The sequence below is a fragment of the Hyperolius riggenbachi genome, chromosome 2, assembly GCF_040937935.1.
Source record: "Hyperolius riggenbachi isolate aHypRig1 chromosome 2, aHypRig1.pri, whole genome shotgun sequence".
NCBI classification, from domain to species: Eukaryota; Metazoa; Chordata; class Amphibia; order Anura; family Hyperoliidae; genus Hyperolius; species Hyperolius riggenbachi.
The window spans coordinates 155,802,382-155,817,722 of NC_090647.1; the positions used below are offsets into that span (position 1 = coordinate 155,802,382).

Sequence of the window (15,341 nt, forward strand, 5' to 3'; positions counted from 1 at the left end):
TGCCCAACAAACAAGTAGTGCAGTCATCCCTGGTAAAGAGGCCTGAAAATGATCCTGAAGGGGAAAAAAGTGCCCCTGGGGGTTACTTACCTTGGGAGGGAGAAGTTTCTGGATCCTAAAGAGGCTCCTCGTCCCCCTCAGCAGAGGCGATCCTGCCCTGGCACCCCACAGATTGTTGTTGGTGCATGCAGGTGCAGTAGCAGTAGCGGGAATAGCCAAGTTCGATAGTGTCCGCTCCACTGTTGCAGGTGAGCTGACTGCACAGTACAGCGGACCCAAATCGGGTTCAGCTATTTCCACTGGTGCATTAGCGGAAAGCCGCTAGTGTATCTGTGCGCAGTGGTGAATGTACATATTATTGTCACTGTTGTTGCACGGGTGCCAGTGATGGATTGGGCTGACTGAGGAGGATGGAAGAAGCCTCATTAAGATCCAGAGGCTTCCCCCACCCAAAGTACGTTTTTGCTTAATTTAATGTCACAGGTGTACTTTAGTAGCTAGTTACAGAAGCAGGTCATTTGGGCTATTATGTAGCCAAAACCCATATCTAGTAATTGTCACTGTTAGACATAAGGGAATGGGTGGCATGTTGGAAGTAGGTAGTGGGAGGTTTAGGGTTAGGTAAAGTGCTTTTACTCCAGCGCCCAGGTTTGCTAGCACCTTTTTTTACATATATGTATTCAGAGCCGGGACAAGGTCCTCCAGCACCCAAGGCTGAGACACCAAAGTGCGCCCCTCCATCCCTCCACCCCAGCCGTCACACACTGATTGCTATTAGACTAAGAGGCACCCCAGGGCCCCCAACACCTTAATCTCTAGTTATCTGGCTTGTAGTCACTTCCATGTATCTCCTTTTCTTATTTCTTTCTGCTTCAAACACAATTAGGAATGACAGCTGAATGAATTGTGCGCCCCCTCCTACACTGCGCCCTGAGGCTGGAGCCTCTCCAGCCTATGCCTCGGCCCGGCCCTGTATGTATTACTCAGCCTGGGATGAGGGCTGGTTCACACTTGGGCGCTTTTCAGTGCTTTGCCGAGTGTCGGCGATCAGCAAAGCACTGTTGCTAGTGTATCCATATGGGATCATTCTCACTGCAGCGTTTGTGATTTGCATGTATTGCAACTTGCTGCATGCGGCGCTTTGAGAGCATCCGCAATGTGATACTCATTCTGTTGAATAGGAATAACAACACAAATTGCTGCAAAAGCGCAATTCAAAAGTGCAATTGTGAGGAATGCAAAATGTGAATTGCAACTTTTCTATTCGAGAGAATGAAAATCACATCACAATTACTCCCAAAGAGCTGCATGCACATTTGCGATTTATGCAAATCGCAAACAGTGCAGTGAGAACGCTCCCAAAGGAATACATTAGCAACAGGCAACAGCACTTTGCTGATCGATGGCCAGCAGCAAAGGGCTGAAAAGCGCACAAGTGTGAACTAGCCCTGAGGCAGGGAACACACTTGTGACTGTTTTCGTACGCGTTTTCTACACAGAAAAACTGAGAACTCATGTTAATCAATGGGCTAGTCCACACTTAATATGCTGTTCGCGCACAGAAAAAAAACTGACATTCTGCATCCTGAGTCTGCACATTTTGTCAGTTTTCTCTATCAATTACATCAGCTGCTGTGAAAAAAACGCGCGCGTTTTCCTGCATAGAAACACACTTGGTGTGCAGAAAAAGTATGCAGGAAAACGCGCGCAGAAAACTGAAAGACAAGTGTGTTCCCTGCCTGAGTGTTTACACAGGGCCGGATTTGTACTCTTTACCGCCCAAGGCCACTGTCACCAGCTGCCCCCCTTCAGTATAGGTGGTGAGATGACCCCTCCCCCCTTTCCTCCAGTATAGGTAGCCAGATAACCCCTCCCCCTTCCCTCTATTATAGATAGCCTGATGACCCCCCTCCAGTATAGGTAGCCAGATGACACCCTTAATCCCTCCTTTTCCCACCCGCCTTCACTATAGGTAGCCAGCTCACCTTCACACCGCAGCAGCCATCAGTGTCACTCATTTCTCCGCTCGTCTCCAGCGCAGAAGCTTCCTCTTCCAATGCTGTCTCCAATGCTGCCCAAGTCCATAGCTGCCACAATGCAAACATGCAGAGAGAGCAAGGTGGCTGCTGCAAAGGCAGCTAGCAGCAGAGTATCACAGTCAGGTGCTCGGGTGATTTCCCTGCATTGCAGCATTTGCAAGCTTGCACCAGTTTAGCCTGCAGCTTTGGTGCCCTTGCTCCTGTGGTGCCCTAGGCCATGGCCTAGGAGGCCTTGCCCTAAATCCGGCCCTGTGTTTACACAGTAAACAATAATTTCTACTCACATCAATCTGCTTCAGCTGCAGCCTTAGCACGGTAGTTCCTACTACCAGCCACATGGGGGAGCTCCGGTGCACTTACTGATGGGATGGCCGCTCTCTCTCACTTCATGTTTCTGGAGTCGATGTACGGGACTGGGATAGGCTAGCTGCCTGTTCTCTCCTCTGCTGCCGCTGAGAGAATGTGGTCTCCAGGGAGATTTGGAAGCTTCATTTGTGATGCGCATATAACGCACATGTCATGCGCATCACCGCTGAGGACGGCATATGCATCAACACGTGACCACATCGATCCAATGCACTTAGCCTTTTGGGAAGTTCGGATCTTTTCAATGATCCGGATGATTCGAATCGGATCATTGAAGAGATCCGGATCTTTGATCCGAATCTCGGATCATTTTACTACCTGAAGCATTCGGGGGTGAAATGAACAGCAGGACAGGTCTGTGGACAGGAGAAGGGGAGGGGGGTGGACACACAGAGAAGGGGAGAAGATGGACAGAGGGCAGGGAGTGGACAGAGATGGGAGGAGGGACGAGCAGAGAGCAGAAATGTTTGCACGTAATACCCACATGCTGCAGTCATATGCTTTACATATATTTCACCTATATGTTCATCTGTACACTTTGAAAGAAAAGGTCGCACAGTGAAAGAAAGCATTCCCAGAAGATAAGTGCAGCTGTTTAGTGCCGAGTGCAGGAGGATCATATAATTGCCCAGCAATCACAGTGCCTGCAAAGTTACTGAGCTGTGATGAGCCAAAAGTTTCCAATGTGATCACTGTGCAGCACAACTACGGAAGAGACAGCCTATAATGAGCAGCACATTGCAGCCAGTATGTGTGCTCTACACATATCTGGCAGTGGCACCCATGTCCCCTCTCTCTTATCTACCTGTCTCCCTGCAAGGCTGCCTCCCATCCAACAGAGCGATCCCTGCATACAGGACCCCGCTGCCCGCTGAGAGGGGGCGTGTCGCTCCTGACCCCGCCCCTTTTGCGATCCGAATCGTTCATTTTGATGATTCGGATGATCGACTCATAAAATAGATTCGGATCAAAGATCCGAATCGTTCATGATCCGGACAACACTAATTACCATGCTAGAGCTGCTATATACAGTGACACAGCTGCAGTCCTTCCTTATTACACCAGCTGCTCTGCACTTATCACTGAGGAACACAGAGCACTGTGGAGGAGGGTCATTATTTGTAATGGAAAGGAGAGGGAGCCTGTGCTGCATGAAGTGATGTCTTCCTGTGTAAAGGTCACCTGTATGGAGGTAGAGCCCTGGAAATTGGGGGATGATGACTGGGTCTAGGGAGAGCAGGAGTATAGGCAGGGACATTAGTGGTGGAGGAAGTTAAGGGCTGTTTTGCTTGGCATTCTAAAATTGGTCAGAAACGGCAGCACTGGTTTAATCAAATACATAAACACTGTTCATCTTTGCTACCTTATGGAGTTAAAGGTAGTGTTTCTTTCAAATGCTGTATTATTATCGGAGTCACAACTTTACAAAATATTTCACGCTCAAGAATCCTATGTGCACTACATCTAAAATATTTAATTATTGTAATTTCTATTATCAGCCACAAGGGTATAACGTAAGCTGTACCTGTAATAAAAAAAAGTGCCATCTTCCTACCCATGTAAACATGTGACTTGAGTGAGCAAGAGTTAAAGGATAGCAGCACTTTGTGTGAGAGTCGTTGGAAATCTTAAAGATCTGCTGTGATGGTCTTAATCGCTGAGCGATTAAGCAAAATGCTTACTTAATCGTTCACACGTGTCCACTTCGCAAAATTGTGGAAACGATTGCTCGTTGTGCAAAAAAAAAAATCGCCAGTTGTGGGAAAAAAATCGCTTGAAAAATTGCAACGTGTGTATGTAGTTTTAGGAGGACAATTGGGGTAAACAGAAGCTGGGAGATAAGCAGACACTGGGGTGCACATAGCAAATTATCAGGGATGGGAGTGCTAGTAGAGAGGAAAGATGCAGAGAGATGGTGGTGAGGTCAGGGACATTCAGAAACTCTGTGGTGTTAGGAGAGATGGTGGTGAGGTGTTAACAGGCAGAATGGGAGCACACCTATGAAATAGCAGCTGGAAGATTTGGGTGCAGGATGAAGCCAATGTACGGCTTACCCTGTTCAAGTCCTGGCAGCGCTAATTACTATTCCCTTTCCAGGTTGCAGTGGATGGTGGGAAATTATGTAATTCGGCTTCCAGCTATTGCTGGCGGCTGAATTACAGCCAGGGCTTTTGGGTACCTGGAGTCGGAGATTTCATAAACTGAGGAGGAGTCGGGTGATTTTTGTACAAAATCCACAGCCCTGTTAAGTATTTGGGCTAGTGCACATCAGAGCAGTTCTGGAGCATTTTTTAAAACGCTTGCAGGGGGGAAACCGCTTGGCTAATGAAAGGGAATGAGATGGTGCACACCAGAGTGGTTCGTTTTTTCCACAAACGCAAACTTGGGGGCTGCAGCATTTATTTAGATTTCTGAGGTGCTTCTGCCTCAATGTTAAAGTATAGTAAAGTGGAAAACGGCTCTGAAAAATGCTAGATCAGAGCGGTTTTCCAGGCGTTTTTGTTACAGAAGCTGTTCAGTAACAGCTTTACTGTAACAATATTTGAACTCTGCTACACAAAAATGCCCCAAAAAATGCTAGGCATGTTTAGGAAACCTCTCTAAACATGCCTAGAATCGCTCTGAAATCTGCTTCAAAAATTTCTAGCGTGTTGCGGATCTGCTAGAGGTTTTTGGTGTGCACTGGCCCTTATGCCTGGTTCACATTGGCGTTCGCCGTCAGGATTTTCCGGACCGGATCCGGACCGTATATGGTACAAACGGAATGGACGTTCGGCGATCCAATGTAACTCTATGGATCCGTACACACTCGTCCGTTCCTCACTGACCGGATCCGGACTCTGGGCTATGGTCCGGATTTTTCCAACCTGCTCTATTTTTGCCGTAGGCTTCATCCGGCCGCCGCACTCGGACCGGATCCTGACTACACCATCCGCACAGCAGAAACCAATGAGAAACTGAAATGACGCAACACACTGGCTATAAAATCCGGCCTATGTACCCCACTTCCGTAGCGTTTTCTATGGTGATAGCGGCCATTTTGGATGGTGACACATGGGCCCAGCATTTGAGGAGTGGAGCAGCAGTGAGTTCTTGCTGGAGCTATTTGGGACCATGTCACAAGAAGAGGTCAGGACTTTCACACCTGAGGACCTGATTCTACAGGTGCAGCAGCTACCTGCCCTGTGGGACAAGGGGCACCAAGACCACAGCAATGTCAGGCTGTGCAAAAGACTGTGAGAGCAGATAGCCAAGTCCTACGTCGAGGGGTTTGACGACCTGCCCCGCAAAGAGAAAACGGCACAGGGAATGTTGACTACAAGTGTTGTTTGGGGGGGCTTGTGGCTTTTCATTTGTGTTTTGTTTGATTGTGATGTATTCCACTTTTGCTATTGATGTGTGTCACCTTGCCAACACCTAGGCCCTGCCACGTGTGTCTCACGTGGCCCTTGCCAGCTGTGGCCCTGCCATGGGTGGCACGTGCCACCCATGGCAGGGCCATGGGTGTGGGGGCACACATGGCAGGGACACGGGGGGTGGACTCCATGTCAGGCTGTCTCCAACAATGACTCCAGGGCTTCTGCAGACCTCCCAGACCCCAGGAATTTATTTAGTCTGTTATCTCTTTAACCACCCTGGCGTTCTGATTAAATCGCCAGGGTGGCTGCGGGAGGGTTTTTTTTAAATAAAAAAAAAACTATTTCATGCAGCCAACTGAAAGTTGGCTGCATGAAAGCCCACTAGAGGGCGCTCCGGAGGCGATCTTCCGATCGCCTCCGGCGCCCAGAATAAACAAGGAAGGCCGCAATGAGCGGCCTTCCTTGTTTTGCTTATATCGTCGCCATAGCGACGAGCGGAGTGACGTCATCGACGTCAGCCGACGTCCTGACGTCAGCCGCCTCCGATCCAGCCCTTAGCGCTGGCCGGAACTTTTTGTTCCGGCTACGCTGGGCTCAGGCGGCTGGGGGGACCCTCTTTCGCCGCTGCTCGCGGCGGATCGCCGCAGAGCGGCGGCGATCAGGCAGCACACGCGGCTGGCAAAGTGCCGGCTGCGTGTGCTGCTTTTTATTTGATGTAAATCGGCCCAGCAGGGCCTGAGCGGCAGCCTCCGGCGGTGTTGGACGAGCTGAGCTCGTCCAGACCGCTCAGGTGGTTAAAAAACAGATCCGGATAGCAACCGGATCCGTAATGGATGAAAATCCGAACGCAGACGGACCAGATCCTGACCGGATCCGGATTGCAACCGGATGCATCCGGACGGAACGGATCTGGTCTCCGTTTTGGTAAAAAACGCAAATATGAACCGGGCCTTAGACGTTGGAGTCGGAGCCATTTTGGGTACCCAGAGTCGGTGATTTCATGAACTGAGGAGTCGAGTTGAAAGAATTTTGTACCGACTCCACAGCCCTGATTACAATGTTTTAAAAGTAATTTGAGCTCCGTCTTTTGCCCAAATTACTCACCGAGCGCAGCTATAGCCGTAATTCCTATTATGACCTGGCACGACGCCCAAATCTCTTGCGCTTTTACACAAACACACCAATAGCTTCAATCTCTGCACGTGCTTAAAGAACATCCGAGGTGAAAATAAACTGATGAGAATAACAATTGTATCGATCGTCCTACTCCTAAAAATGCCTTTTTTTAGATATCCCACTGTTTTATTTTATATTTAAATGTAGTTTTTATGTTTTTACTGTTTTGTCTCTGCTCAATCACACCTTCATTGAAGTATGCCAGAGCTCAAATCTATGAATTATTGATCCTTTTTTATCTCTTTCCTGCTCTCTGAAGCCATTTACTAACAGGAAAGTGTTTTATGGCTGTAATTTTTTATCAATGAGGGTTATGCTATATCTGACCCAGTCCGACCCGGTCCTGACCCAGACAGAAACTGTCACTTGCACACCTGATGTTTAACTGTTTTAGACAGAGTAAGATAAAAAAAAAGGCCTAGCTATGTGTGTGCTTGGCACTGTACAGTCTATCTCATGTCACCTCGGTTGTCCTTTAACTACTTGCCGACCGCGTAACGCCCATGGGCGTGGCCGCATCGGCAGCCCCAGGACCGCCTAACGCCAATTGGCGTCAGGTCCTGGAGCGCTGTTTTGCCGGCGATCGCATGCGCGAGGATCGCCCGGCATGCTGTACAGCCCCCCTGTGTCTTTAGCCCGCCGGCCAATTAGCAGCACCGGCGGGCTGCGATCTTTCAAATGGCCCAATGGAAAGAGTATAATACACGTTGTTATGTACACAACGTGTATTATACTGGCTGCCTCCTCCTCTCCTGGTCACAGCGTGCCCAGACCACCAAAAGAGAGGGCGGCAGCCCTGCTGATCACACAGAAACACTGATCCTGCTCCAGTTCCCCGCCGATTACCCCCACTACCCCCTTCACTGGCCCTGCCAAGGCGTCTGACTGAGGTCTGAGTGTCATCTGGTCGCCTGTCACAGCTCTAATCGAGGTGTGAGTGACATCTATTGCCTGTGCACAGTTCTTTGACACCTGATTGATTGATTGATTGATTGTAATTGGTTTTTGATCATCTGTGATTGCCCTGTGATTTCAATTGCTGTTTACATTGGTTGGTATCTGACAGCGGCACTGTGATTGATATCTGGTCACCTGTCACAGCTCTGATTGAGGTCCGAGTGGGCTCTTTTTCACTATGAAATGCGATCGCGATCATAATCGCGATCACATTTCAATTTCCACCATGCGATTGCGCTACTACACTCAGTATAGTAGAGCTCAATCGCATCCAAAATGCAGCAGGATGACGATTGCGTTTGGACCAAAATCGCATCGCAATCGGATCGCACTACGGGAAATTGCTGCTGCAGTTTCCATTAGTTTAATGTACCTTGCGATTTGCTATCAGAATCAAATCGCAGGCTAGTGGAAATCTATTGCCTGTGCACTGTTTTTTGGTACCCAATCTCACCGTTCCCCAAGAAACCGCTGTCGTGTCTGCAGCAGGGCCAGAATAAGGCGTGACACCACTTTTTATTGTCCATACTGTCCCGACGAGCCTGCCCTATGCATAGGGGAGTGTTTCGAGAACTACCATGAGCAGGTACGCTATTAGAGTAGGGAATGCGAGACAGAGTAGGCACACAAAGGTCTCTCAAGGCTCGTTCACACTAGCGCGATGCGTTGCGGCAAATTGCCTACCGAAAGTCCCACTTGCGGTCCCCACTACGCCGGATGTGTGTGACTGAACGCTAGTGCTTACCTACGCTACTGCGCGGCAATTTGCGTCGTCCAGATGGCGATGCAAAGATTACTTGGCCGAATGCCAGACGGAATACCATGTACTAATGCAGTATTCCCTGAAGGTCCGTTTTTGTCGATGCGGTGCGGCGGGCGCGACCCGCCGGATACGCCAATATGCATTGTGAAACCAACATCAGCTTTGGAGAGACCCAAATACACAGGGCTGCCAGAAACATCTCCTTCCTCTTGGGACAAAGTGCATAGTGTACTTCGCCATATCTCTGTGCAATTTGCGCTTTCCACACTGTCCCATGGGGAAGGAGAAGTTTGTCCTTGGAAGGTAAGTAAGTAAAAAAAAACAAAAACAAAAAAAACAGGTAAGCAAAAAAGTTAAAAGTTCCAAATCTTATGGTTTGGTTAAAAAGGTTTAATAAAGTTTGAAAGTTAATGTTAATGAATTTCTTGCATTGCTGCTTGCTTGTTTTTGTTTTTGTATGTTTCTCTCTCTCTCTCTCTCTATCGCCATCCTTTACCCTTCCAGGTAGACCAAGTGAACGACTGATCGACCAACCAGCTGCAGCACTGATGGTGCATCCTGACAGAAGCATTGCACATCTGTCAGATTACACACAAGTCAGTGCATGCAGCGCGGCAGGACGAGATTTCTCCTCCGCAGTAAGATACGTTTGCCAAGGCATATCAGCTGAGGGGCGGTATGGGAGTTCCTATGGTTTGGCAAGCATTTTGTATCAAACCTGGCAAAGGTTTTTTTCATCCACATTAATCGTGTTTGCCAGGGCATAGGAGCAAAGTGGGTTTGGAAAATTTTGTGGGCGGTGCTCCTATGTCCTGGCAAACGCCATGCCCCCCTCTTTTTTTCACATATTTTGGCAGATATTTTTTCATCCACATTGATCAATGCGAATGCTAGAATCTTTGCCGGTCATTTTTCCTTTTATGGAAAAAAAAAAGTGCATAATTTGTATGCCCAATACGGCATACAGTATTAGGAGTATAGCAGAAACTCCTAATACTGGCCATACATGTAATGATTGCAGAGATGCTAAAATGCCAGGACAGACCCCACAAGTGACCCCATTTTGGAAAGAAGACACCCCAAGGTATTCGCTGAGGGGCATGGTGAGTTCATAGAAGATTTTATTTTTTGCAACAAGTTAGCAGAAATGGATTTTATTTTTTTTTTATCACAAAGTGTCATTTTCCGCTAACTTGTAACAAAAAATAAAATTTTATATGAACTCACTATGCCCCTCGTGGAATACCTTGGGGTCTCTTCTTTCCAAAATGGTCATTTCTGGCATGTTTTTACTGTCCTGGCATTGTTTGGTGAGGCCTAAATTGTGAGCACCCCTGTGAAGCCTAAAGGTGCTCATTGAACTTTGGGCAAGTTTGCACAGCTAGCCTGCAAAAAAGTGTCACATATGTGGTATTGCCATTCTCAGGAGTAGTAGTAAAATGTGTTTTGGGGTGTCTTTCCACACATACCCATGCTGGGTGGAAGAAATCTCTCTAAATGACAATTTTGTGTGAAAAATTGAAAAAAAATTGTCATTTACAGAGATATTTCTCACACACGGGATTGGTTGTGTGAAAATACACCCCAAAACACATTATACTACTTTTCCTGAGTACAGCGATACTACACGTGTGACTTTTTTTGCAGCCTAGCTGTGCAAAGGGGCCTAAAGTCCAATGAGTACCTTTAGGATTTCACAGGTCAATTTTAATTATTCGGTTTGCAGACTACTCCTCACGGTTTAGGGCCCCTAAAATGTCAAGGCAGTATAGGAACCCCACAAGTGACCCCATTTTGGAAAGAAGATATCCCAAGGTATTCCGTGAGGGGTATGGTGAGTTCATAGATTTTATTTTTTTGTCACAAGTTAGTGGAAAATGACACTTTAGGCCATATGCAATTCACTTTTTCACCTGACTTTTCTCCCAGGAGATAATTTTTCATCTCTGATTTAAAATAACTTTTCAGCACTTTTCAACTAAAAAAGTACTAAAAAGTTGGTGAAATAGTACTATTAAAATTATTTTGAGTATTTTCTTGCTTTCTGGTGGCTTAAAATGCAATTTATTGACAAGTTTAAAAATTTCACCTAGGAGAAAAATCATGTGAAAAAGTGAATTGCATATGGCCCTTTGTGAGAAAAAACAAAAAAATTTCCACTAACTTGTGACATAAAATAAAATCTTTTATGAACTCACCATACTCCTAACTGAATACCTTGGGGTGTCTTCATTCCAAAATGGGGTCACTTGTGGGGTTCCTATACTGCCCTGGCATTTTAGGGGCCCTAAACCGTGAGGAGTAGTCTGAAAACCAAATGAGTAAAATTGACCTGTGAAATCCTGAAGGTACTCATTGGACTCTGGGCCCCTTTGCACAGCTGGGCTGCAAAAAAGGGTCACACATGTGGTATTGCCGTACTCAGGAGAAGTAGTACTATGTGTTTTGGGATGTATTTTAACACATACCCATGCTGGGTGGGAGAAATCTCTAAATGGACAATTTAGTGTAAAAAAAAAATGAAAACGTTGTCCTTTACAGAGATATTTCTCCCACCCAGCATGGGTATGTGTGGAAAGACACCATAAAATACATTATACTACTTCTGAGTATGGCGATACCACGTGTGACACTTTTTTGCAGCCTAGCTGTGCAAAGGGGCCCAAAGTCCAATGAGTACCTTTAGGATTTCACAGGTCAATTTTAATTATTTGGTTTCCAGACTACTGCTCACGGTGTAGGGCCCCTAAAATGCCAAAGCAGTATAGGAACCCCACAAGTGACCCCATTTTGGAAAGAAGACACCCCAAGGTATTCCGTGAGGGGTATGGTGAGTTTACAGAAGATTTAATTTTTTGTCACAATTTAGTGGAAAATGACACTTTGTGAGAAAAAACTAAAAAAAAAATCAATTTCCACTAACTTGTGTCAAAAAATAAAATCTTCTAGGAACTCATCATACCCCTCACGGAATACCTTGGGGTGTCTTCTTTCCAAAATGGGGTCACTTGTGGGGTTCCTATACTTCCCTGGCATTTTAGGGGCCCTAAACCGTGAGGAGTAGTCTGGAAAACAAATGAGTAAAATTGACCTGTGAAATCCTAAAGGTACTCATTAGGCTGTGAGCCCCTTTGTACAGCTAGGCTGCAAAAAAAAAAGTGTCACACATGTGGTATCGCCGTACTTAGGAGAAGTAGTATAATGCGTTTTGGGGTGTCTTTTTACACATACCCATGCTGGGTGGGAGAAATATCTCTGTAAATGGACAATTGTGTGTAATAAAAAAAAATTAAAAAAAAATTGTCATTTACAGAACTTTCTCTCCCACCCAGCATGGGTATGTGTAAAAATACAATAGTTTGTAAACGGTATAACTTTTACCCAAACCAATAAATCAGAATCAGAAATCTTTTAATCGGCAAGCACGACTGGGTCGTGCCCGGAATTGGGTTTGGCACATTCAATTGCTCAGAGAGAGAAGTAGAAGTAGTATCAACATAAGAAAAGAGCATAGTCATACAATCATACAACATAATCACTGGTACATATTAATAGTTAGGTGTGCAGCGGTATAACGGTAGTCTGCAGGGTGCGGTTTAATCAGATTTACACTAGACAGTCCAAAAGGTCAGCAACTGCAACATTTGGAGGGGAACAGCGCTAGAGATGGGATGGCCTGAAGGGAGTTCAGGAGGTTGACGGCAGAGGGGAAGGAGGAGTCTCTATGCCTCGAAGTTCTGGTGTAAATGGCTCGAAACCTGCGGCCTAAATGGAGCCGGCTGAAAAAGCGGTGGCCCGGGTGTGAGGGGTCGCTGGCAATCCTCAGTGCTCTAGATCGTAATCTTGAGTTGTGGAGGAGGTCGAGCGAGGGGAGAGGTCTACCGATGATACTCTCCGCCGATCTAATGACCCTCTGGAGCTTGAATCTGTCGTTGTTGGAGGAGCCAGCGTACCAGACTAGGATGGATGAGCAGAGGACGGACTCAATGGTGGCTGTGTAGAAGTTTGTCAGCAGCTCCTGAGCCATGCCAAACTTCTTCAGTTGTCGGAGGAAAAAGAGCCTCTGTTAGGCTTTCCTCTGGGTCAAGGCAGTGTTTGCCTTCCATCTCAGGTCCTTAGAGATGGTAGTGCCAAGAAGGTGGACGCTAGCCACTCTTTCAACCTCTGTGCCATCAATGTAGATTGGCGATGGGGTGGGGGCCTGCTTCCTGAAGTCCACTATCAACTCCACAGTCTTGGCTGTATTGAGGACCAGCCTGTTCTCCTTACACCACTGGCAAATTCTGTCAACCTCACGGAGATAGTCCTGCTCGTCATTGTTTGTTATAAGTCCCACAATGGTGGTATCATCAGCGAATTTGATGACTTTTACCGAGTCCGCCAAGGATCTTCAGTTGTTCGTATAGAGGGAGAACAGGATCGGTGACAGGACACAGCCTTGTGGGGCCCCTGTGTTTGTTGTCCTAGGATGAGAGGAGATATCCCCCAGTTTGACAGCTTGGGACCTGTTGGTCAGGAAGTCTGTAATCCATACGTGAAGGGTGGGATGGACATTCAGTGCCATGAGATTGTTTTGGAGTATGCGGGGGCAGATGGTGTTAAATGCTGAACTAAAGTCCAGCAGGAGGATTCTGACGTATGAGTTTGGTTTGTCCAGGTGGTTGTTTGTAAGCTCCAGGCAGATGTTGATGGCATCATCAGTGGATCTGTTCGCTCTATACGCAAACTGTAACGGGTCCAGTAGGGCCGAGGTAGAAAGCTTAAGGTGGGACAGGACCAGCCTCTCAAAGGTTTTCATGATGACAGATGTTAGTGCCACGGGCCTGAGATTCCCTGCTTCTTGGGGACAGGGATGATGGTGGACCTTTTGAAACACACAGGGACTTTGCCTTCCTGGAGGAACCTGGAGTAGATGGAGGAAAGAATGGGAGCGAGCTGCCGTGAACAGGTTTTTAGGCAGGCTGGTGACACACCATCAGGGCCGGAGGCTTTTCTGGCGTTCAGAGTTGTCAGGTGGCGTAAGACATCTGCCTCGCTCACAGCTTGAGGTAGTGTGCTCAGCCCTCGGACATTATCATCAGCAGCTGAGGACTGAGTGTCTGTAGGTGTTGCTAGTCCCCCCCCCCCCCCCCCCCCAGTGCATCCTGGTTCTCAAACCTGCAATAGAAATTGCTGAGATTCTCGGCTAGCTCAGTGCTAGGCGGCGCATGTTGAGGGGGAGGCTTGTAGTTTGTGGCAGCTTTTAGACCCTTCCAGACAGTGCGTGGGTCATTTGAGTGAAGGTTGTGACGCATCTTCTCTGCATACTCCCTCTTGGCGGCTCTCAGCTCATGCTTCAGGTTGTTTCTTGCCATCCTGAAGTCCTCCTGGTTGCCAGATTTGTGCGCGGCTTCCTTGCTTCTCCTCAGTTGCCGTAGTTTGTTGGAGAACCACGGTTTGTTATTTGGAAAGACCTTGAAGGACCTGGACGGAATACAGGAGTCCTCACAGAATCTGATGTATGAGGAGACATTGTCCACCCACTCATCCAGGTTCGGTGCTTCCAGGGCTGTCCAGTCTGTGCAGTCGAAGCAGGCTTGAAGTTGGAGTTTGGCCTCCCTCGACCACACTTTGGTGGACTTTAGCGCTGGTTTCGCTGACTCCAGGCGCCTCCTGTAGGTGGGGATCAGGTGGATGAGAGAGTGGTCGGAGTAGCCTAGAGCTGCACAAGGAACCGCTTTATATGCGTCTTTCAGCACTGTGTAGCAATGGTCAAGAGTATTCAGGTTCCTCGTAGGGCAGGTAACATGCTGGTGAAAACGTGGCAACTCCTGGTGAAGGTTGGCCTTATTGAAGTCTCCCAGTACAATGAACAGCGAGTCAGGAAGGGATGACTCCCACTGTGTAATGGTGTCACTCAGGTCATGTTTAACTACAGCGTCGGGTGGAATGTACACTCCCACTAGGAAGTAGGAGGAGAACTCCCTGGGTGAGTATATCGGTCTGCAATTGACGATTAGGATTTCGAGCCCAGGGGAGCAGATCCTGGCCAGTACAGATGTGTTGGGGCACCACGAGTGGCTGATGTAAAAGCAGATGCCCCTACCCTTCTTTTTACCAGAGATGATGGTGTCCCGGTCTGCTCGAATGAGGCCGAAGCCAGGAAGGTGAAGAGCATTGTCTGGAATGTCCTCATGCAGCCACGTCTCTGTGAAGCAGAGGATTGGGGTATTTCTGCAGAGCTCCCTTTTGTCGCTGAGGAGACAGAGTTCATCTAGCTTGTTTGGGAGGGAGCGGACATTTGCCAGGAGGACTGAGGGGACAGCCGACCTTAGTCCTTTCCTCCTAAGTCTCACTTGAGCCCCAGCACGACTACCTCTCTTCCGCCAACCTGCGAGGGGTTCATGAGCAGTGCCGGAGAGTTGTTGGGCATATTTCCAGATGGTGTTGAACAGCAGCCTGTCCTCAGGGTGGGTGGCATAAGTCTCCCATTGCAGAAGCTGTGACCTGGTGTAGGTGGTGCGCTGGATGTGGGGGGGCATAGGGGAAGCAGCTGCGCAACCGTGCTTAGGCTGCAGGTAGGGTGAGTGAGTCAGATCCGTGTGTCATGACAAATCAGAACATGGCCTGGCATACTGGTCTAGCAAGGTACACCCAGGGTGCACACAGTGTGGCAGCAGGGAGATCAGTCTAGTATAGAGC

The 15,341-nt window shown here is 47.8% G+C and overlaps 1 long non-coding RNA gene across 1 annotated transcript in view; it reads right to left on the reverse strand.

Annotated features, from left to right (window-relative positions):
* The window catches only part of LOC137545941 (uncharacterized), a 41,738-nt gene extending 39,120 nt beyond the window's left edge, over positions 1-2,618 (reverse strand). Inside the window, exon 1 of the long non-coding RNA XR_011026130.1 lies at positions 2,400-2,618. This is a non-coding gene — a long non-coding RNA (uncharacterized lncRNA). The remainder of the gene's footprint in view (positions 1-2,399) is intronic.
* Positions 2,619-15,341: the final 12,723 nt, after the last annotated feature.